Source organism: Sceloporus undulatus, chromosome 2 (assembly GCF_019175285.1).
Source record: "Sceloporus undulatus isolate JIND9_A2432 ecotype Alabama chromosome 2, SceUnd_v1.1, whole genome shotgun sequence".
In the NCBI taxonomy this organism is placed as follows: domain Eukaryota; kingdom Metazoa; phylum Chordata; class Lepidosauria; order Squamata; family Phrynosomatidae; genus Sceloporus; species Sceloporus undulatus.
Window position 1 is genome coordinate 278,958,609 of NC_056523.1, and position 22,334 is coordinate 278,980,942.

General features: G+C 38.9%; 1 long non-coding RNA gene across 9 annotated transcripts in view; it reads left to right on the forward strand.

Annotated features, from left to right (window-relative positions):
* LOC121922518 overlaps nt 1-22,334 on the forward strand; it is an 85,940-nt gene that overhangs the window by 60,203 nt on the left and 3,403 nt on the right. For 7 of the 9 annotated variants that reach the window (XR_006102171.1, XR_006102173.1, XR_006102172.1 and 4 more), the window contains 3 exons: nt 4,402-4,457; nt 13,720-13,871; nt 17,005-19,995. This is a non-coding gene — a long non-coding RNA (uncharacterized LOC121922518). Of the gene's footprint in view, nt 1-4,401; nt 4,458-13,719; nt 13,872-17,004; nt 19,996-22,334 lie in introns of those variants that run through there. The other 2 variants (XR_006102179.1, XR_006102174.1) reach the window with 2 other exon arrangements.

The following is a 22,334-nucleotide window of genomic DNA, read 5'->3' on the forward strand; positions in this document are numbered from 1 at the left end:
TCTTCTTCTCTTAGGCGTGTTACCGACCATCCTTTTGGGGCGGCCTGTATCCAGCCCTTTCCCCACCAGATCGGGGCCTTTGCTGCCACAACAGCAGCCTCTGAGGCCCCAATCTGCCGCTTTCCAGGCCGCGGGGAAGCGGCAAAAGGCCGCTTCCCTACAGCCTGGAAAGGGGTGTCCTTGGGGCTTCATGCCCCAAGGACTTCAGACTGTGGCAGAGACAAACAGAAAGGGACTGCTCAGCCCCTTTCTGCTTTGCGTCGCTGGCGCAGCCGTCTAAAGGATGCGCCCAGCAACGCAAAGCTGGAAGGAGCTCTGAAATGGAGCTTCTTCTGGCACTGCGGAAAGGGCGCCCCAGGCACCCTTGCGCTGCGCCGGTACATCACTTCCACCCCACTCTGTTTGGAGGTGGCACGGTCATGACATACCAATGGCGGAGTCCATGTGTATAAGGCAGCGTACTAGGGTTAGGGCATCTGGAAGGGACACTCTTTCCTAACCCTAGTATGTGCCGAGCACGTACTTTACGCGTGTCTGTAACATGCCTTAATTAACTTGTTTTCCAGCTGTTACTTCACACTTGAGATTTTTGCATTACGCTTCACTGTTCCAGGTAACTGGAAAGGGTACAACTATTTCCACGGCAATTTATTCATCTGAACCCCTTTCTTTCAAAAGGGAAAATTAAGAATTCTCAGTAAATTTTTTTTTTGCTCAGTTCGTGAACTAATACTCACAAAGAATCATAATACAAATACTATGATGTGAATGCAATTTTAAATGTATGGCCTATTTTTCTTCTGTCAAGGAATTCAAGACAGTGTAAGGGGGATTCTCAGGGTGATTCCCATCCACATGAAGGCTGGACTCATAGTTCCAGCAAGTTTGCTTTCCCATCATGTGTCTTAATATCTACAGGATCTACATTAAGGCCAGTATCAAACTATAATACTGAGGTTATGAGTAATGAGCAAAAATGTTACTGATTCAGCAACTTCTTACTTACTGTAGTTTTTAAATCCCTTTGATTTAAACTTGAGCACCTACGTAAGTTATCTCCATTGATACGAATGGACTTAAAAGTGCATGCCTTTGGTTGGATTGTGTTGAAAAGAACCCAAACTGGAGAAGAAAATGTAAACCCATACTTTTATCAAAAGAAACATAGTTTTACTGTTTTACTGGCCTATATCAATGAAGGATTAGAGAGAGGAGTACTTATTAGCTGAACTGCGGATTCTAAAGAGGATTATGTTGTATGGATCCTGGCATATTGTTTAATATATTGTGAGACTTATTAACTGAACAATAACACCAGTATCATTTAGCAAGAAGGAGTGATAATAACCTTATATAGCCTTATATAGCATTAGCATAATGGCCTTATGTAGCATTAGCATTCATAATGTAAAAGTCCAAATGAAGAATCAAGGAGGTTGCTTAATATGAAATATTTTTTGAAAGAAACAGTGACCACACATCTAAATAGCAAATATAGAGTCTCCTTCTTTGGAGGTTTGTAGATGGTCATCTGTCAGGAGAGTTTTGATAGTGTATTACTGCATTGCAGACTGGAAGGCCCTTGTGGCTTCTTCCAACTCTATGTCTTTTTCTTTCAAGAGCTTCCATTTTCCTTATGAATTCCATTTCACTGGCAAGACTTATAGAGTTATGCATTTTTAACATGCTGGGGATAGAGGGAAAGCAGGCTTATATGCTCTTTCCTTTTTTCTCCATTTTGCTGCTCACACCTGTTCAGTAAGGGATTCTGGAGGCTTCTATTGTTTACTCTGCCTGTTGTATCAGTATGCAATGGGATTTTGTAACATCTGTGAGAGTAAGAAGATCCTTTTGCATATTGATATTCCAGAATAACATGGCTATGTCTCTGAATCCTGTCTGTTGTAAGCAGGCACAGATGACTATCCAGTTGACTACCTCTATCCATGGATTCTGCATCCATGGATTCAACCATCCATGGTTTCAAAATATTTTAAAAAAAAATCCCAAAAGCAAACCTTGTGTTTTTTTTTCATTTTAGATAAGTGACACCATTTAACTACACCACTGTATATAATGGGACTGGAAAATTCACAAACTTTGGTATCCAGTGAGTGTTGTGATACCAAATACCAGTGGATACCAAGGGCCTGCCATAGTAGAATTGGCTAATGTAGAATCCCATTCTTTCCCTGCTCAATGTTTGTTTATTGCAGATGTGCTGCAGCAACCATAGAATCATAGAATTATAGAATCATAGAGTTGGAAGAGACTGCAAGGGCCATCCAGTCCAAACCCCTGCCATGCAGGAAATCTCAATCAAAGCATCCCCAACAGATGGCCATCCAGCCTCTGTTTAAAGACCTCCAAGGAAGGGGACTCCACTACACTCTGAGGAAGGAGTTTGTTCCACTGTCGAACAAACAAAGTTCCTCCTAATGTTGAGATAGAATCTCTTTTCCTGGAACTTGCATCCATTGCTCTGGGTCCTAGTCTCTGGAGCAGCAGAAAACAAGTTTGCTCCCTGCTCAATATTACATCCCTTCAAATAAACAGGGCTATCATATCACCTCTTAACCGTCTCTTCTCCAGGCTAAACTTCCCCAGCTTCCTAAGTCATTCCTCATAGGGTTTCATGGTTTCCAGACCCTTCACCATTTCAGTTGCTTTCCTTTGGACATGCTCGAGTTCCTCTTCATCCTTTTTAAATTGTGGTGCCCAGAACTGGACACAGAATTCCAGGTGGGGACTGACCAGAGCAGAATAAAGTAGCACTATTACTTCCCTTGATCTAGACACTATACTTCTATTGATGCAGCCTAAAATTGCATTGGCCTTGTTAGCTGCTGCATCACACTATTGATTCATGTTCAATTTGTGGTCTACTCGGACTCTTAGATCCCTTTCACATGTAGTTTCATTCAGCCAGGTGTCACCCATCCTATATCTGTGCATTTCATTTTTCCGTCCTAAGTGTAGTACCTTACATTTTTCTGTGTTGACATGAATTTTGTTAGCTTTGGCCCAGCTTTCTAATCTATTCAGGTCATTCTGAATTTTGATCCTGTCCTCTGGGGTATTAGCTACTCCCAATTTGGTGTAATCTGCAAATTTGATAAGTATGATCCCAATTCTGTCCTCCAAGTCATTGATGAAGATGTTGAATAGCACTGGGCCCAGGACAGAACCCTGTGGGACCCCACTGGTCACTTCTCTCCAGGATGAAAAGGAGCCATTGTTGAGAACCCTTTGGGTTTGGCCAATCAACCAATTATAAATCCATATAACAGTTACCTTGTCTAGCCCACATTTCTCTAGCTTGTTTGCCCTAGAAACAAAAGTCTATTCCTCCAGTCCTCCTTCACTATCTTCTCAGTGGTGATGCTGCTTGAAATGTCCAGTTGGACAGAGGGTAAGGAGGAAAATGGAGGCTCAGTGAGTATAAAAATACTTTGTAAAAAGAAGCTTCACTGTGAAAAGCTTTGTTAATTGAGCTATACCTTTTTATTGAGCACATCTCATTTAATTTAGAGGGATTTTTTTTTGAACTTGTCAGGATTATATTGTAATGTTTTTATATTAATTATAGTTACATTTTGGAAGTATTTAATTATATTTCCATTGTGGATTATCACAAACCCTTACTTCTAAACTAAAGTGAATTAATATTCTTCTTCAAGCAGATCTATCACCAAAGCTTGTAATTAATTCATTTTTTCAATAGCTAAATCATAAACAAGTTATATTATGATTGTAACTTAATGGGGGATAACATCACTCCTTTCATGATGTGATTACAACCTCTTAATGTAACTTTTATAATTACAATAGTGTGGCTTCACTAAACAATAGAGGAAGAATATCACATGCCTTGTGCTGTGTCTTGTTTTGCTGCCTCTTGCTGTGTTGTGGATGTTAGTGTGACAGTGATATAGATGGGTTGAGAGCAAATGTTAATTTTAAAATTATAGTTATAACAGTAAAAAAAATTTTTTGTGTGGGGAGGAACCTTGGAACTAAAATTAAACTGAATATTTTAAGAAAATAATGTTTACAGCTTTATCTAAAGTGTTGAATTGCATGATTCGACCACAGTTTTGCCTTAGCAGAAACAATACACTCATACCTAAATACATAACAGCATTAATTATTCTGAAGCAAGAAAATCTAGAAATCATCAACACAGTTTTGTGACATGTTGGGCTCTCTTCCCCTTACAAGTTTTTGATGGTGACAAATACGGATTTGCAAACTTTGGAATACTTTTGTTTCAATCAAAAACTTAAACTTTTAAGTTTCTCCTTTTTGATAAGAGAAGTTTCTATGACATTTCCCCTATAATTTTCCAGAGCTTGGAAAGTTACCTTTAAAAACTAACTTTCTTACTGTACTTCATTATAGTGTTTCGAAGGCAGCCCGTTATAAAGTTACATCGTTCCTGTTACCATGTCGAAAAGGTAATGTTACATTTCTTGTTGCATTACCAATAATGTAGCTATTTCTTCTTTTAGTTTTTTGACAGGGGGGGAAAACACTGTTGGGAGTGAAAAGAAAACGGCATAAACCTTGGGAGATTTCTGTCAAAGTGCCTCTAAAATGCCCTTAAAAAGTAACTATTGGAAGTAACTAGGAACGATTAATCATTATTGCATAAAGTAATATTGCACTTATTCATTACATTACTTTTGAAACGTTGCTTTGTCACACACTCACCACAAAAATAACTACTTAGAGGTAACTGTATTATCTGAAATTTGTTCCAAGCTACTGGGTTTTAAAAAAATATCAATTGGCCCAACCTGAAGAATTGAGAAACAATGCAGTCGTGTCATTTCAAGAGGCTGTGTCTTAACTTGCGATTCATATCTTTTCACTGTATTTGTTTTGATTTTCATGTGTCTGTTCCTGGCTTTTATAGATCAATGGAGGGGAAGGCAACCTGGGTGAACACTTCATCTGTGGGCACAGCATGGTGTTTTGGGCTAGAGTCTCAAGACTGAGTTGTGGACTCTAGCTGAAACACAGCCAGTTTACCACCAGCCAGATTACCATGCTGGCAAAAGTAATTGAAACCTTAGCCAATCCAAAATATTTATTGCTATTAGCCACAGGCCATTGCATACAGAAAAGTACATCAGGATGCAATACAATAAAAAGTCCACTGATATAGGCGGAGATATAAAAAGTATAAAGAAAAGCTAAACCAATTAAAAACACACAATTTAACATTGCCTCTAAACACTTTGTAACATTTCTCAGGTTGAACCCTCTGAAACTATTGTGGAACCTAGTGATCCTAATGCCAGCTGATTTGAAGTTTTCTTTCTAATTTTGCTTCTTGCTCTTGTAAGTAGTGCAACAATGCAAGTTAGTATCCTGTTCATCAGATAATGGCTGGGTTCCAAACTGGCCAACCACTATATTGTGTCACAAAATGTGAGAGCAAATGCCCTTTAGAAGAAGCATACAGTGGGCTGCACAATAGAAAGAGTGCTAAGTCTTCTTTACAGCTCTTTCTGTAGATGAAGAATCTGTTAGTTGCAGGGGTGCAAAGATACCTACCTCCTAAAAAGGCAGTTGGCATTTATTGAAATCTTAGTTCTGTCAAAGCTCTCTCAAACAGGAGAGGGGAGTAGGTAAGATTGGAGAAATGTCTTTTTAAAAGCAGCAAAAAGGAGAAGTTATTGTTTATGACCTCCCTATCTTGAGGTAGATGGCATTTCTCAATTTGCTTATTAAAGTTAGAATGAAATCTCGACATGAATATTTTCCTATATATTGATGGTGGGGTGGGTTTTCAAAAATCACTCACCAGCCTCATATAAGAAATGGCATTTGAACCATGAAAAAGAGATTCCACCTCAACATTAGGAGGAACTTCCTGACAGTAAGGACTGTTCAACAACAGAACAAACTCCTTCCTTGGAGTGTAGTGGAGTCTCCTTCCTTAGAGGTCTTTAAACAGAAGCTGGATGGCCATCTGTCATTGGGGATGCTTTGATTTAGATTTCCTGCATGGCAGAATGGGGTTGGACTGGATGGCCCTTGCGGTCACTTCCAACTCTAGGATTCTATGATTCTATTATTCTATGGCAGCCTCTTCTCTTCACTGCATTCACTTCTAGTTTACAAAGGTCAGACCAGACTAATTCTACACTTAAGGTTTTAAATATATATGTTTATAGAAGTGATATGACAACATGGTCACTCTAGCAGCTCCTGTTCATTTTACTGATTAAGGAAGCACATATTAAGCACCAGGATGCATTTTAAAAATCACTGATTCTAAATGTTCATAACTAAGCAGTCACTGTGATTTATATGTGTACACATCTCTAATGACTGTGGAATGAGCTCTGATTACAGTAAAATCTGACAAGCTCTGATAGCTCAAAGTCATTCCAGAATTTCAACAGCACTTGAATTGGAGAACAATTTTTACAATTATCTATGCAGTATCTTCCAGCTTCTTTTGGATTCTTAATCTTCGGTAACAATTCCAACTTTTCTGCCAATTTTGGTTCATGAAAAGTTGACCCTCGAGGCATAACCATTTGAAAAATTGTGTTGAAATGTGATGACATACAATGGATTTTACCCAATATGATATCGGTGTCTTGAAGAGGCTCTTAATAAAAATTGCATTTTTGCTAAGTGATTGGTCATAGGAATCATGTACTGTTCATGTATTGTTCATGAATCAAATCGAAAGCCATTTAAAAATGACTAGGCATTAGGGAAACCTAATAGCTTTTTAACAGATTATTTAAATGACTGGAGCTATGATTTCCAATCATTTTTATCCAAACAGCAGTGCTGTGGAAAGCTGTGGTGAAATTGTCTTTGAAAAGAAAGTAACTTCATGATTAAATCCCTTTGTTGCTGGATTTAAAAGTTTCACAGGGGGAAAAATGGAATTTCACACTATATATCCATATTTTAGCACCTGGAGCTTAGGAGAGCAATAGTTTGACCAAACCCAGATAAAAGAAATGGTGGCTAGAGGAATTCATTCAGCTCTCTGATTCATAGCCATAAACACATAAATGCACTTTTAGAAGCAGCCTTTCATACAAACTGGCTAGTCCAGGAACAGGTTTTAAAGATGTTTCTGGTCTTAACAATTTGGTATGTTGCCTTGCATTTTGAAAGTGGGTTGACAGCATTCCAGCAACATATGTAGTTTTAATGGGAATTCCTTCATGCTGATCAGTAACCGTCCTAGCACTTTGATTTATAGTATGTCAGTACGGCAGATACAGATGCTGGATTGCACAATATGAGTCAGTTCCTTGCATTTTCCCTATACTGATTCTGTTCCAGTTTTACTGATGGCAACCTGAGTTTTAATTAATCCAATGGCATCAAATATGGTTTGGAGGAATTGTTGTTAACTAGTAGCCAGATCCTATACATGTTTATTTGGAGGTATATTAATTCAGTGAGTTTTTTCCCCTTGGAAGCCTGTGTAGGACTGCAACCCATATGTAACAATTGTAGAGAAATTAATATTTTCCAAGACCAGCTACATGTGGGTGTGACAATGCTTGATCAAGCTGATGACAGAATTTGGGAGCCAAAATGAACCATGTTACCCAACCATCTTTAACAAAACAAGTTCCTTCCATCAACCTTCAGTCCAGAGGCCAGTGTTGTTGAAGCAGCCTGATCTTATAAATCTGAACCAGATGCACTGATGAAATATCGCTTGTGAAAAAGATGCACAATGAGATGTGTCCAAGCTCCTACGCAGAGGCTGTGTATTGTACATCACCACATGTGCATTGATTTAGCTAAAAGCCTTTGTGTTTTGTCACATGGTTATGTAACTGAATGCATTTGTTAATGGGTAGACAAATGCATAATCTCATGCACAACCAAAAGCACATGCCCATTGGCATACACCATGGTACATGTTCAATTCCATTACATAACTTTGAACTGAATGCAGAATGCTTGCATTAGACAAAAATGTCCAGTTCCTTCTGTAAGGAACTGACATAGGTGTAAAGCTTGTATATTGGCCTATAGTCTTGGCATAGCTCATCCCATTGTGCTTTCTGTAAAATTTGAATTTAAGTTTATACTACATTTAGTTAGAGATACTGCTGGTAGGTCCGACTGCTTTTCCACAGCTACACATACTGCATTATTCTACAATAACTTTGTGCCACTGCATGCTTGTTGTGGATCATGTGAGGAAACAGTGTATACTAAGCAATTTCCTGTACTACTGCTGTTCCAAGAGTTGTAGTTTAGCAGCATTAACCCCTACCATCACCACCAGCATGCCTATGGTAATGGTACCGGTACCAAGTTGTGAGTGTCACACAATTATATAGATAATCTGGTAGCCATGAGTTAGATTTCAGGATAAAGTCAAATTTAAATTCACAATTAATTTTTGCATTTTTGTCTCTCTCATCTTCAACACATTGTTCCATTTTTGCATGGGAAATGCAAGATCAGAAGCTGTCCTAGAAAGCTTCCTAATTCCTAATTAAGCTTTCTAATGTTAACATCATATGCCCTATTATAGCACTCATACTGTCTTTGACCTTTTGATTAGTGATTGGTCAGTAAAGCTGATTTCCTTTCTATAAGTGGTTCAGTAATATAATGACAACAATTATTTAACTAAAGTTAGAAAAACCTCACTGAAAGAAATGTGACTTGACCTACTGGAAGCATGTGACATACTGGCAAATTTTAGATTTAACTTGTGCAGAATACAACTTTTATTTGCTACTCACAGACTGGAACAGTTATTATTAGACTACAGTTCCCAGAATTCCTAAGCCACTGTGGGCCTAATCCAGCAGTCCAGAATTAAAGGGATACCACTCTTGGACTGCAGCCATATAGCTGGCTATATTTGGAGCAATAGTTCTCAGATCTGCTCATAGATCTACAACATATCTGGAGTTGTTCCTGTACAGAGCTTTGAAATTGCAACTGGAATATGAAAAAGCTGGCATTTTATATATTGAATCTTGGCTTACACAATAGCCTTTGTCTGTCTAATCTTCAAGATTCTTACTGCTCATTTGTAAAGCAATGAAAAATACTGCAAACATAGTCTGTAGATTTCAGTTTTACACAAAACATCTATTTTAAGGGGGTTACAAATCAGCACATTGTATTTTGTGGCCAAGTCATAAAATATGCTAACATGATAGCATCTAATGAGGGAAATGTTGCATGCAGATGTCTGCTTGTCTATTATCCCATAAAATGATTGTATATTTTTATTTTTATGAGCCATTTCAGATATAAAGATTTAACCAAAAACATTCATTCTTTTTGGTCAAAAGTATAAGCACAATATCACTGCACTGCATAAAACACTCTTTAAAAACCTGATTGTTAATGTTTGCATAGTAGTTTAAAAATAACTGGTGGTGAATACTTCTTTTTGTTGCTCTTGCTTCTGATAAGGCAAGCAATACTCTGTAATCAGAATCACATCTCCTTTCATGATGCAAAAGAATAAGATTTTATTTGCTTTTGCTTTGTAATTTCTTCCTGGCAACATTGGCCACCCATCTTATTTTTTTACTGTGGTGTGCTGAGAGCTAACTCTCATATTCTTAAATAAATACAAAGGGCATAGGAGAGGAAAGAGGAGGTATAATTTTTGTTGTCGCTGTTGTCACTGAGATTTTCATGGTGTCTATGCACATTGGCCACCATTTCATTTTTATTGCTCTATACTGTTAGGAGTGTCACAAACCATTAAGTTAATGCCAAGTAAGTGAAGAAGAAGTAAAAAAGCAAAACTGATTTTTCCCCTTCTACTATTATGGTTGTTGGACACTTGTGCACTTTATGTATATAATCTTTAAGGGGAGGAATGCTCAGAACTCCAATATATGAAAGAAAGAGTTGATGTTGGTTGAGTTTCTCCATAAACTAGCCTTACTCCAATAGTTAGAGGCATACCTGGGGTTAATAGAATGACATTTTTACAGAGTTGATGAGGGATTTGTAAATCTGAGGCACATTATCTTACTCTGCTCACACAAAATAATCCTGATCAATTTGAAATAGCCCAATTAGATGCTGTTATTGTTTCTCTTGAGCTGCTTTTATCTCAGGTGTTTGGAATGAATAAAGATGAAAATAGTCCTATTTCTAGAAGAGAATTACAGTGGACTCTTGTTATACGCTGGGGTTTGGTTCCAAGATCCCCCGTGTATAACAAAATCTGTGTATGCTCAAGTCCCATTAAGTATAATGACATAGCAAAATGGTGTCCCTAATAAAAAATGGAAAATCAAGGTAAATTTATACTTTTTTGGAACATTTTCAAACCGTGTATGCTTGAATCCGTGTATAAAAAATCCGTGTATAAGAAGGGCCGACTGTACTTAGCAAAAGGGGCCAGGTCATACCAGATGTGTTTACCCCGTGGGCTGGGTTGGGGAACCTTCTTTTGGAATGTGGAATTTTGCTTTCCTAGTTATACCTTGCCTTATAATAAAAGAATTGCAGCTTACGAAAATAAATTGAAAACAATAATAAAATTGAAAACAATAATAAAATGTGCACAAAAAGAATATTTAAATCATAGACCATAAACCAACAAGTAAAAACAATAGTTGAAATATTAAGAATGCTATCTGACCAGGTTTAGAAAGCATGAAAATGCTGGCAACTCTGTCTTGTTCCCCTTCCCCCTCAAAAAACATCACAAAGTAGGTGATACACAACGAAACTTGGCCAATGATTCTAAAGTCAGGTCAGCATCACTGTAAAAACATTTTATTATATTGCCAGTTCCACCTCACAATAATCACTAGCAGAGTCTTGTCCAATCTTTTCACCCCAGAGGAAACCTTGAAATATTTTTCAGGTCTCAGGGAAGCTCTGCACAAAAATTACAATATCTGCAGCTAAAAAGAGACCCCGCCCCCCATTTACAATCTCTTCAGGAAACCCTAGTTGGAAAACTCTGCTTTAGCACCTTGGACAGCAAGAGGAGGTCTTTGGATGATAACTGAGGCGCTGGTTCATGTGAGAGAAGGTGATCTTTAGTTGCCCCAAATCAATCTACTTTGAACATGAATGATGTTGGTGTATATGTAACTTGCCCAAGATCACCTAGTGTGTTTCATTCCACTTTACCAAACATTATTGACTTTTCCAGTGTCTCACATCATTTCATTATATGCTCCAAATACAGATGATGCCAGCTACAGATGCTGGTGAAATGTCAGGAAGAAACTCTTCTAGAACATGGCCACATAGCCTGAAAAACCCACAAAAATCTATGGATGCCGGCCATGAAAGCCTTCGACTTCACAGTAGGCAAAGTTTAGTTATTTTGGCTTCTAGTAAGCTGTCAGGTTTGATGTGCTCTCACAACCATTAATTTCTTTTGTTATGGCATGGTGTATCTAGAATTCATCTCCAGCACCACATTTCAAATGAGAGTATTTTCTTCCACTCAGCTTTCTTCAATCTCCACCTTTCACAACTGTATATAGAAATTGTAAATGCTATAGTGTGCAGCTTCAGACTTTCCTGTCATATCTAGCACACTAGCAGTTGACCATCCTTTTGGCTTGAATCCAGTTGCAGCATTCAGCACAGAGCTATTTGTACTTGTCCTTTGCTATTTCACACTAGCTGGCTGAGTGCCTTCCAAGTGGGAGGGGCTTTCATCTTCTGGTGTTATCCCTTCCTTCCTTGTGAATTCTCTTATCATTCAGAATTGTTTCACCAGTGCCTCCTTCTGTGGAGGGTTAGTAAGACCTATCTAAAGTGTCACTACCATTGTCACTGAGACATCCTCCAACAATGGGCCAGTACAGATAGACCTAAAAGGGTGGCTTGATACTGCCTTTTGAGCACCTGAGCAGGACTGCAGCAACTGCACACTGTGGCCCCAATCAGGTGTTTTTCTGGCCCCAAAAGAAGTGGCAAAATGCTGCTCCTTTTGGGGGCAAAAAATGGTGCCCATGCTGCAGTAGCAGTGGCTTTTCAGAATTTCGGTGGCATGACACATGTAAATGCGACGCCGCCAAAATGCCATGAAGCCACCACATGTGTAGTCAGCTGTGTGGCTTCCCAGCAGCGTGGGGGCAGCGTCAGAGCATGCGGCATCCAAATGCCACACTCAGACACCGCTCCTAACGTAGCGCTTATTACTGATTTGTTTTGCCCCAGTGTCATCCCCTATTACTACTACCGCTGCTCAATAGCTCCCCTTTATCACATTAATGTGTTTGGCTCACAAGGGCCTGGTTCTTCAACAAAAGTCTGTCTGATCTGATTGGGCATATTATACCAGCAGTACTACTACTGTCAGCATAGTTTCTTGACTGACAGAAAAGTGGTTCTTTGGCAGGCTAGATGCTATATGGCCAACTAAAATATCAACAACAATCATTTTCTGAGGGAGGAAGTAAGCATCCCAGATGGTACCACCATTTTGAGCTTCTCTCAACTTCCCCATAGCTCATAAATAAAATCACTCATGTTGTTTCCGTAGTCCTGTTATTGGCATTCAGTTGTTGGGTTTCTCTCTGAGATACTAGCAGGATTGAGGTGTTTGAAGAGAGGTTTGGTACATTGTAGCTCAGTTAGTGTAGCCACAACTGTTTATATCGAACAATCAGCCTCCCTAGATAAGGCAGGCAGCAAACACGCTACAGCTGCTAGAAACAATGTCAACCACCCACTCCATAAGAGACATCCAAACAGTTCGGGGACTCGATCCCATTCCTGAATCCAGACTACTCTTTTGTATTCCCCCTCATTTCCCTTGCTCTCTTGACTGATACCCTGATTCTCAACCTTCAGACTGCTAACTGACCACCTGGCTTCTCAGTTCCCCAAGTGAACTATGAAGCAATGGGAGAGATAGTGGAGCAATGTGGTGATTTTCATCATGTAGATAAATCTACTTAAAACATCCTTCTCCAACTGTCATCCTACACAGACTATGGACCTCAGCTCCTATCATCAGCAGCATGATGGCTAGGGCAGTGGGAGTTGTAGCCTTTTCTTTCCTTTTTGTTTCTTTTGCATACTCACCTTTCTTTGCCCCTCCAACTCAGAACTTTACATATATTTGTAGTGTTTTGTTATATCTATTTTGATTGTATATGTTTGATGTCCTGTCCTTAGTGGAAAGGGTGTTATAAAATGTTGTTGTTGTTGTCATTGTTATCTGTCATTCACTGAAACATTTGTAGTGGAATAAATGGGCACATAGTGAATCCATTGCAAATCAGATAAATCATTGATCATAATGTCTTTGTGCATTGATCCTTACATAAATATTGATAGCTTTTATATACTTATGATATAATAGATTTCACTATAATGTTACAAACTGGAACATAAGCTTAATTTAGTTGGCATTTATGTTTGTACAGATTGTGCTAAAGGCTTGAAAAGGATCTTTTACCCCTCTTTATTGCCATAGGCTATTTGTATGGATCAACAAGACCCAGCTTTTGAAATGTCATTTATTATATAAAAATAATATTGTTATATCCATTCATAAATCCAAAATAATTTCAGTGTTTTAGATGACTACACTGTTAATTTTTTACTCCTGTGTTTTCCTCACAAAAACAGCATTTCTCTGCCAAAATAATAATAATAAAAAATTCCACATGGTGGCTACTATTTTTAGAAGTAATCATTCTGTTGAACTTGACTACAGTTGATATTGAATGACTGCCATTTGCTTTTTCTTATTTACAGAAGAACTTTTATCCAGATAAACTGGCTTGAGCAGCAGAAGAATCCTTTTGAAGACATTCTGGTTCTGGAATAGGCTGATTATAAAAAAACAACAGCAAAAGAACCTCCACATTTATTTAACTTATAAAACAAAGTGACATAAGGAAACCATGGTCAGTGGTGGGCTTTGATGGACCTCCAGCACCCCATCCTCTCCCCTACTCTCCTGCCACCTTTTTTTTTTTACTCCTCTCCACCAATGGCTTTGCCTTCTTTTTATTCCCATCTCAAATACTTGCTTCCCATATCTTCCTTCTCCTCCGTTTCTTGCCCTTCTCTGATAATAGCAGGGGCCCTTTCACACAATGCAATTATAGTGCTCTGTTCCACTTTACCTAATACAACAACATCCTATGGAATCTTGGGGTTGAAAATTATGGAGGGGATATTCATCTCTGAGTAATCCTTGCTAAGAAAAACCCTAGGAAATTTGTGGGGTCACTGTAAATTGACAGGCAACGTCAAGGCACATTGTTGGTGTTTGCCTTCAAGTGATTTCTTGCTTATGGCAACCCTAAGGTGAACCTATCATGGGGTATTCTTGGCAGAATTGTATCCTATGAGGCTAAGAGAGTGTGTTTTGCCTAAAGTCACCCACTGGGTTTCCATGGTTGAGCAGAGAGTCAACCTTTGGTGTCTCAGATTTCTAGTCCAGCATTCAGACCACTATTCAGGATGTCATTTAACACACACACTAATTTAAAATTCTCAACCATAAGCCCTAGTACCTCACTGCACTACAAAGCCCAGTATTCCATAGGATATTGCCATGGCAGTTAAAGCAGATTATAGCTCTAACATTGTGCAATGTGAAAGAGCCCCAGGAGTCTGCCACATGATGCTTGCCATTCCAATAAGTGCTTCTTGAGGTTTAGCAGACTTCCCTCCAAAGTGACCAAATCTGAAACTGGACCCCACGGAAAGCCTTGTTAGTATTTCATTCTTCAAAAAGGCAGAATTTTGTTTCCCAGTTGCAGAGGACATGGGAGGCTGTGTGAGAGCCTTTGCTGCTATGGAACAATTGTGGCATACCCTCTATTTAGAGGATGAGTTGTTGTCAACAGTAGTGCCAAATCAACATGGCTTTTTATTCAAGCCTTTGAGGCCTAATTGATTTCATTTAAACCTGTGTCTGTGCATGGTTTTACATTGTTTTAAACTGTTTTAACTGGTTTTGAATTGCCTTGCTTTAACTTGACAAACTGTTTAATATGCTTTTAGTGTCAAATTATTTTTACTGTTTCAAATTCTTTTAAGCTGTTTAAACTGATTTTATTGCATGTTAGCCCAAAGCCCTGAGATATATGGTGACCTATGATATAGGACAGGGTATACATATTTTAATAAATAAATGAATAATCTTAGGGCACATTTGACCAGGGGCTTTATCTTCACTGTGAGACGCATGATGAAAAACTGTGTTTCAGATAATTCAGAGAGAAAGCAAGAAAGAGACCCTCAGATGAAGGAAGATTTCTTTGTCTAGTGCTTGATTGTTGTAACAGGCAGCGCAGAGCTTCCTTTAGCATTTTGTGATTCAGGTTGTAGGGAGCAGGTGGAACTCCCACATACATAATACTAAGGCTAGTGAGGAACCCCTGGAGCTGGTATGACACCACATGCTCCAATACTATGCCCCCAGAAGGATATTGAACTGGCAGATAGTTCTCCAGTATAGGGGGGTCAAGGGAGGATTTCCCCCCTAATAATGGCTTCACCACAGCTCTTTTGGACCAAATGTAAATTTTCCTTGTTGTAATGAGGCATTCACTACCCCCCTTACTAAATGTGCCAGTCCCTCTTGGGCTACTTTGTAAAGCTAGAAAGATCATGGATCCAGTATGCATGTGTCAATTCATACCTCTCCAAGGAAGCTGTCCACATCTTCAGGTTGCACAAACTGAAATATATCCAATAACACTGGACATGTAGGGGGAAGGTTACATCCAATGGACCTGTATCAGCTACAGCATCCAAGTCAGACTGGATGCAAATAATTTTATCCACAAAGTGCTGTGCAGACTCTTCATGACTGGCTGCTGAGTGGTTTATATGCTGCTTTTTGTAGGGCAGAATGTAAAAGGCCATAAACAACTTGAGACAGGTCTGCTGGATGACACAGTGTCAGTGAAGAAATCATCACTGCCACCATTGCCATAACATAGGCTTTCCTATGATCTCTAGCTGGTATTTAGTTGGATTCACCCTGAGTCTTCTGTCATCATTGATCTAGTGTCCATCCCACTTGTTTCATCATTACCACTACCAGCACTCTAGTGAATGTAGGTGTCTTGAAGTGAATTGCTGGGAAAATAGAGCGCCTTCTGCAGGACTCAGATTTCTAGGTCAGGAGGACCCCAGGGTTTATGCGGTTCCTGTGGCAGAAAGTTAATTGTGGGTGATCTTAAAGAAGATATCACAAATTACTCATTCTAGCAGCATAAGCTGTTTTTGAAAGCTGTCAGGTTGCTGACAGTTAAGATGAGCATTTACTTCAGTCTTGTTAAACATATTAATTGAACTTATAAAGATGTGTTCCAAAGAGGGTTACTATTTTCTTTAGAAAGAAATATTTTCACAGAAATGATGAGACTCGGCTTCCTGTAGAAGAATGCCATTGCAAAGCAGTTTATAATTTCATTTATTCCAAATGTGCAAATGCTTTTCTTTTTGCATGGCTTAAAGAACCCTGAAGCAGCATCTGTAGAGAGTTGTTTATTATGAAACTGTTTGTAAAAGTCCCGAGCCCTATTCACTGAGCCCAGACAAACAGCTGAAAATATGGTCTGCCTTTGCAAACTTCAGTGTATGACATGAGGAACTGGCAAACTGCCTGGTTTCTACTTAAAGGATTGTCACTGAGGGGAAAATAAATTTCTCTATCTAGACAAAAGTCAATGTTTTCATGTTTTACTGCAATCAGACTGATATGGCTGATAATTTGAAGCCTCAACACATATAATATCTGTGGATAATCAGTTGCTTCAATCAATCATAACTTCAAGATTCCTTTCTTTTTGAGTCTGTATAAATATGGTTGATGTTTAAACAGTTTAGCCAGCTTCCTCCATCCCCACTAATATTTTGTGATGTTTTATTGAGCAATAGGAAGCTTTTGCATGTATTAGCATGGGATCCATTTGGAAACAGGATTTTTACAAAATTACGACAAGCCTATATGTAATCAGAACTGCAAACCTTTCTTTTAACATTCCATTCTATTTTAATTTTATGTATATCTTCTAGTCTGCTCGCCTGTCAAGGAGATGTGGAAATGTGCTGGCATTCCAGCTGAAGACATCATTATGAGTGAGAAAATGCTCAAGGCCCTTTTTCAAAGTGGGTGCTGAAAAAGATGCTTTCCTTCTTTGACTTCAGGGAAGGCTGAGAGCTGCCCCAGAAGACAGGTATTGAGAGGTCAGAGGTTAGCAAGGCTGAATGTGTGCGCGCACATATGTTTGAATGTGTGTGCATACACACTTGCATTTGTCTTCAGCATTTTACTGGGTAATGGCTAAGCAAATAATCTTTTTTTAAAATAAAGGATGCACTGCAAAAGAACATGATAACGAAGAAATCGAGAACAAAGGATGCTCAGCCAGCAGTTAGTGAATTCTGGGCAGCAGAACACTTTACAGAAGTGATTTTAATATCTGACAAGTTGAGTTTCCTGATCTTTGCTATTGATACTGATGGGTAGCTTCATATGATTTTAGAGATTTGTATCTATTAAGACATGCTCTAGTGTTCCTACAACCTGGGAACAAGTTTGCTGGAGATCACTGTTCTTCTTCTTCTGTGATAAAAATTGATATGAACTGTTTTAAACTGCTAGCAGATAATTACTCTGAACACTCAATAAGGAAAGCTATATCTTTAGAGCCTTCCTTTATCTTTTTTTAAAAAATCCACTATCCCCCCTTCTTTTGTTTCTTTGATTACTTGGAGCCTTGTAATCAAACTCAGCTTAGTTTCAGGACCCTTGGGGCAGTATCTCTTAGTTCCCTGTCAAGCTGCGTTGCAAAACAATCAATCTTGCTCTGGCGCTCTCTTGGCGGAAGTGCCACGACACCAAGAATGCAATGCTTTGCTCTTGCCATGAAGCCTCAATGACAAAAGTTTTTATAAGAAGCTGACTGTATTTAGGGTTATGAATATGCAATGACTCTCATTAGTATTGAAGCACAGGAGCAGGGGCTGACATCTCCCCTTCGCCACTTTGAGCTGCAGCAGAATTGTCTAATGAATTGTCTTGCTCTTTCACTTGCACAGGCTTTCTCTGTTGTGGCTCCCAGTTCCAAGGGGAGTTGCCCAGTTTGAGCATACTATTGACTGCAGAAATTAATTGCCAAGAACTGCTCTTGATTTTGTTAAACAATCTTGAGACAGTGTTTAAATTGTCAAAACAGAAAACCATTCCACTCCACATGAGATAAACTTAACCTGAGGGAGGGGACCCATATTTCAATTAATTTGGACACACACTGCTCATACGTACATGTGTACAATGCCAGAGTTTGCATATTTCTCTATATATGGGGAAGCACCATACAGATATGCATCCCCTCTCCAAAAAATCCTCCTTTAAGGTCAACAGTGGGTGTAATCAAGTCATACATATCTGGCATTCTATTTGCTGGCACTTTGTCTTCTCAGTAGAACAAAGAGAGGTGACAGAAGGATCTCCAAATGGAAGCTATTCATACAGCACAAAGCTATTTTGTGAACTCTTTGGGACTCTTTCTCACACATTCTCCTCTCTTCCATCCCAGCCCCTGCCCAACATTTTGTGGTTAACACGTGCACAATGTAACATGAATGTGAAACTGATAATAATGTTTCCAGCAACAGATTAAGATATCTGCCGTGATGTGTGGTATATGAGAAGCTGCAAAGTATGCTCAGCTACATGGCTCATCTGGATAATTTAAATGCTTCTATTCTTGTTATAATTTCCTCCCTGTTCTTTTTCTCTTCCTACCCCCTGCTTTTAAAATATAAAGGGAGTTTGGTGCTTTTGGCAGATTGCAGATGGGAAAGAATAAAAATTGATAAGCTCTCCCAAAGCTTAAAAAATAGGAGGACGAGTAGAATTAAAAATTTAGGCTTTTCAGGAAAAGAGTAGCTTCAGATGCTCCTTATTTCACTGAATTGGCAATGAAACTAGTTAGGCTGGAAGGAGAATGAGCTGTTAACATTGATTCACAGGGGATGGGGAAGGCAAAATAAGATCTCTGCTTACCCCTCAGCCCACCTCTTTCAGTGTTCAGATTCATATTTCCATCTACTTACAGATGAGTGCAGCTGAAGAGCAAACACAATTCTGACAAAAGTGGTGCAAGTATCATACATCAAACACTTGTTACCTCACTTGGCCTTAGCAATTGCACATGACTAAGAAGATGTCTGTGATAAAATCTGAAGAAAGATGAAACCAATCTGGGCCTTTTTAAAGGCCATCAATCATTCTGTGCAACCATAATATTATTAGCTAAAAGTAAGCCTTGTTCTCCTACTTAATGGACATTGTAAACCCCATCCTATTCCTATCCTGAGACCAGTGCTACCATGGGAAATCATTTTTATGGGCAATATCTTGGTAGGGAACCAATCAGATCTAATCACATAACAAGCTACTGAATTATTCAATATTCTCCCTAAATTTGCATTCTAACTGTTATTTGCTATCAGCTCCTATTTCTACAAATATGTGAATTTTTTACTTCCCTCCCTATTATATTAAGAAGACAAATGAATGTGGGAATTTTTCATAATCTGTACACTTTCATTGGTTTGCATTGATGTCTACTACATGTAAATAACCATGTAAGAATATTTGGTCCCTTTAAAAAAAGAACCCCAATTTCACTGCTACTAAATCCTTACTACTCTCAGCTGTAAAAATAGCAGGCCCAAGCATAGAAAAAGTGAAACAATTGTTTTGGAAATGTAGAATGTTCAAATGTACTATGTAAATAATAACCAACATGTCTCATAGATGTTACTGTGAACTCTGGAATTTTATTATACGAAAATATTTAAGTTTTAATTGCAAATTGGGACAGAGATTATTTGAAGCCTGTAATTAGCACATAAATTGGAGACTTTTTGATTAATGTGAAAACACCCAAGTATTTTTGGAATGAATATCTAAATATAATGCAATGTTTCTTGCTTTTAGTGAATACTGTACTGTAAAACGTGATTAAATAAAGAAAGAAATAGCTATTTCATGGATTCTAATCTTACAGCATCGGTTCATTCTATCTGCTGTAGACCTGAGAGAATGTTGTTCTAAACTTTGCTAACATTAAACTTTTTCTTCAGTCTAAACAATAGAAATATATTTCTGCAAAAGATAAAGAATTGCTTCCAACTGAGTCATTCTGCTGGCACAAAGTAGTGCTATTACGTGTGGAAACTTTCACTTCCATCCTTGGGCAAATATGAAGTCCAGCACTTTTATGCTTGTACAAGCCACTGGGCACGCTGTTTCACAAACTGCTCACAATCCATTCTGCAAGCTGTTTTGCAAGTTTCACAAGCTGTACCACAACCTGTTGCACAAACCATTGCACTGCTGATCTGCTTTCCTTGTAATATTGTGTTTGTGGTTGTGCAAGCACTAGGATAATGCTATTTCTTCTGTTTTTTTCTGAGGTATAACATGGGATGCAACCTGGAGATTTTTTAAAAAAGATAATGCTACAAATAATGGCCATAGCAACAGTCGAAGGGATGAATATCAGTGATCTGTTCAGTGAAACCATCCTCAATCTCTCTCTTTCATGCCCTCTCTCTCTGTTAGTATGTGTGTAGTGGTAGGGGACAGATTTTCATTCAGTCAGATCACTGCCACTGATCCATCCACCATGGCTTACAATTCTGTCTTGAGTTTCAAATGTGAGTTTCTAGCTTGGTTCTATTTTACTGTGTGTGGGAGATAGGTGTCTGGCAGAATTAGGATAGTAGCAACATATCTCAATTCAACCACGTGTTTTGGGATAGCATACATACTGCTGCTTCTTGAATGTAGCAGGTGATTTTTATTTTATATTTTATTATCTAGTATTCACACTTAATGAAGTATGTCAACCATTCCTATAATATAACTAAGGCCTGAAATAGACGGGTCAAATAAAGCAGCTTCTGGTCACTTTGGTGGTGTTGCGTTTACACAACACATGCCTGAAAAGTGACCAGAAACCCCTGTAAGGCCATGCCAGGTCAGCAAGAGCTGGCCTTTTTAGGAGTAGATTTAATCTGCTCCTGCTGGCTGCCAGTTTGGGACTCTGGTGGTGGCCTGCTTCAGGAATGGACAATGTGATCACTGCAGTCTCAGCCTGATCAGGGCTGAAGCAGTCAGAGGCTGCTTCTTTCCAGCCATCTGCTTCAGCTCAACATCACCATACTGAGTTGCATTCAATGGTTCATCAGATTCCTTCCCTAAGAGCCTTCTTAGCCTTCTCCCTCCATGTATTCTGGAGGATTAGGGGACTCTCTCAACTATATTTACGGTATATGCACTGAGTACAGGGAAGAGAAGAAACAGGGGCATTAAGCTGTATAAGCAGCAGGCTCTATGCATAATCTGACATACCTGCTCTGTGAAACAGGAATAGTTCAGGAAAAGTTCTAGTATTTGATTTTTGTTGATTCAGAAGCATCAACTGAATTTTATGCACTAGCAAATTTATGTATTGTTTTATGTGCAGCTTCATTTTGCATGCTAGTTGTATACAGCACATGTCCAGAAACAAGCATTTGCTGCATACACACATTAACAATCTTATGAGAACAAACAGGATGTTTTATATGGAGAATGTAGTATATTCCAGTTTTTCTTGGGTTGTAATGGCCACCTGCTGACCGCTTTGTCCACACTGCTTGTCACTCCTTTTCTGAAGATGGGAACCCAAGCTTGGACTACACTAAATTAAACCTTGTTAGTGTCAAATGAATGTGCGTTAGGATGGTGATCCTGATGCCACAAGAACATAATATTTCTGCTTCACTAGACAAAAGCTGCTCTGGCTTCCCACAGAGGCCAGGTACCAACTTCTGAAAACCCCACATGCAGTACAGATGGACAGTAGGCCTTTTGCCTTCTCTGTTCACTATTGGCTGGTATGCAGAGATACGCTGGCTCTGAATCTGGCAGTAAAATGTGGCAGTCATGATTGGAAGCCATTGGTGGCTTTATCCTCTATGAATTAAGCCTAATCCCTTGTAGACAGTTCCGTAGCTAAAGAATAAACTACCTGGTACTTTTCAGTTATTTCAGACTCCTAGAAGCCCCAACCAGAATAACCAACAGGTCAGTGAGTATGGGTGTTTTATTCCAAAACACCTGGAAGGCACCAGATTGCCTATCCCTGTTACTTGATGATAATGCCAACTCAGGAGGCAAAACAGATGGAGTCATTCTTGGATTTTGACAGGAATTTTGCAGGGTTTTTTTCCCCCTGCCACAAATGATATCCTTGAGAAACAGGTGGTAGCAGCTCAAGAGATGACATCTCTCTCTTTTCCTCCCTCTGATGTTCAGCAATCGGGCAAAGCAAAATTCCTACAAG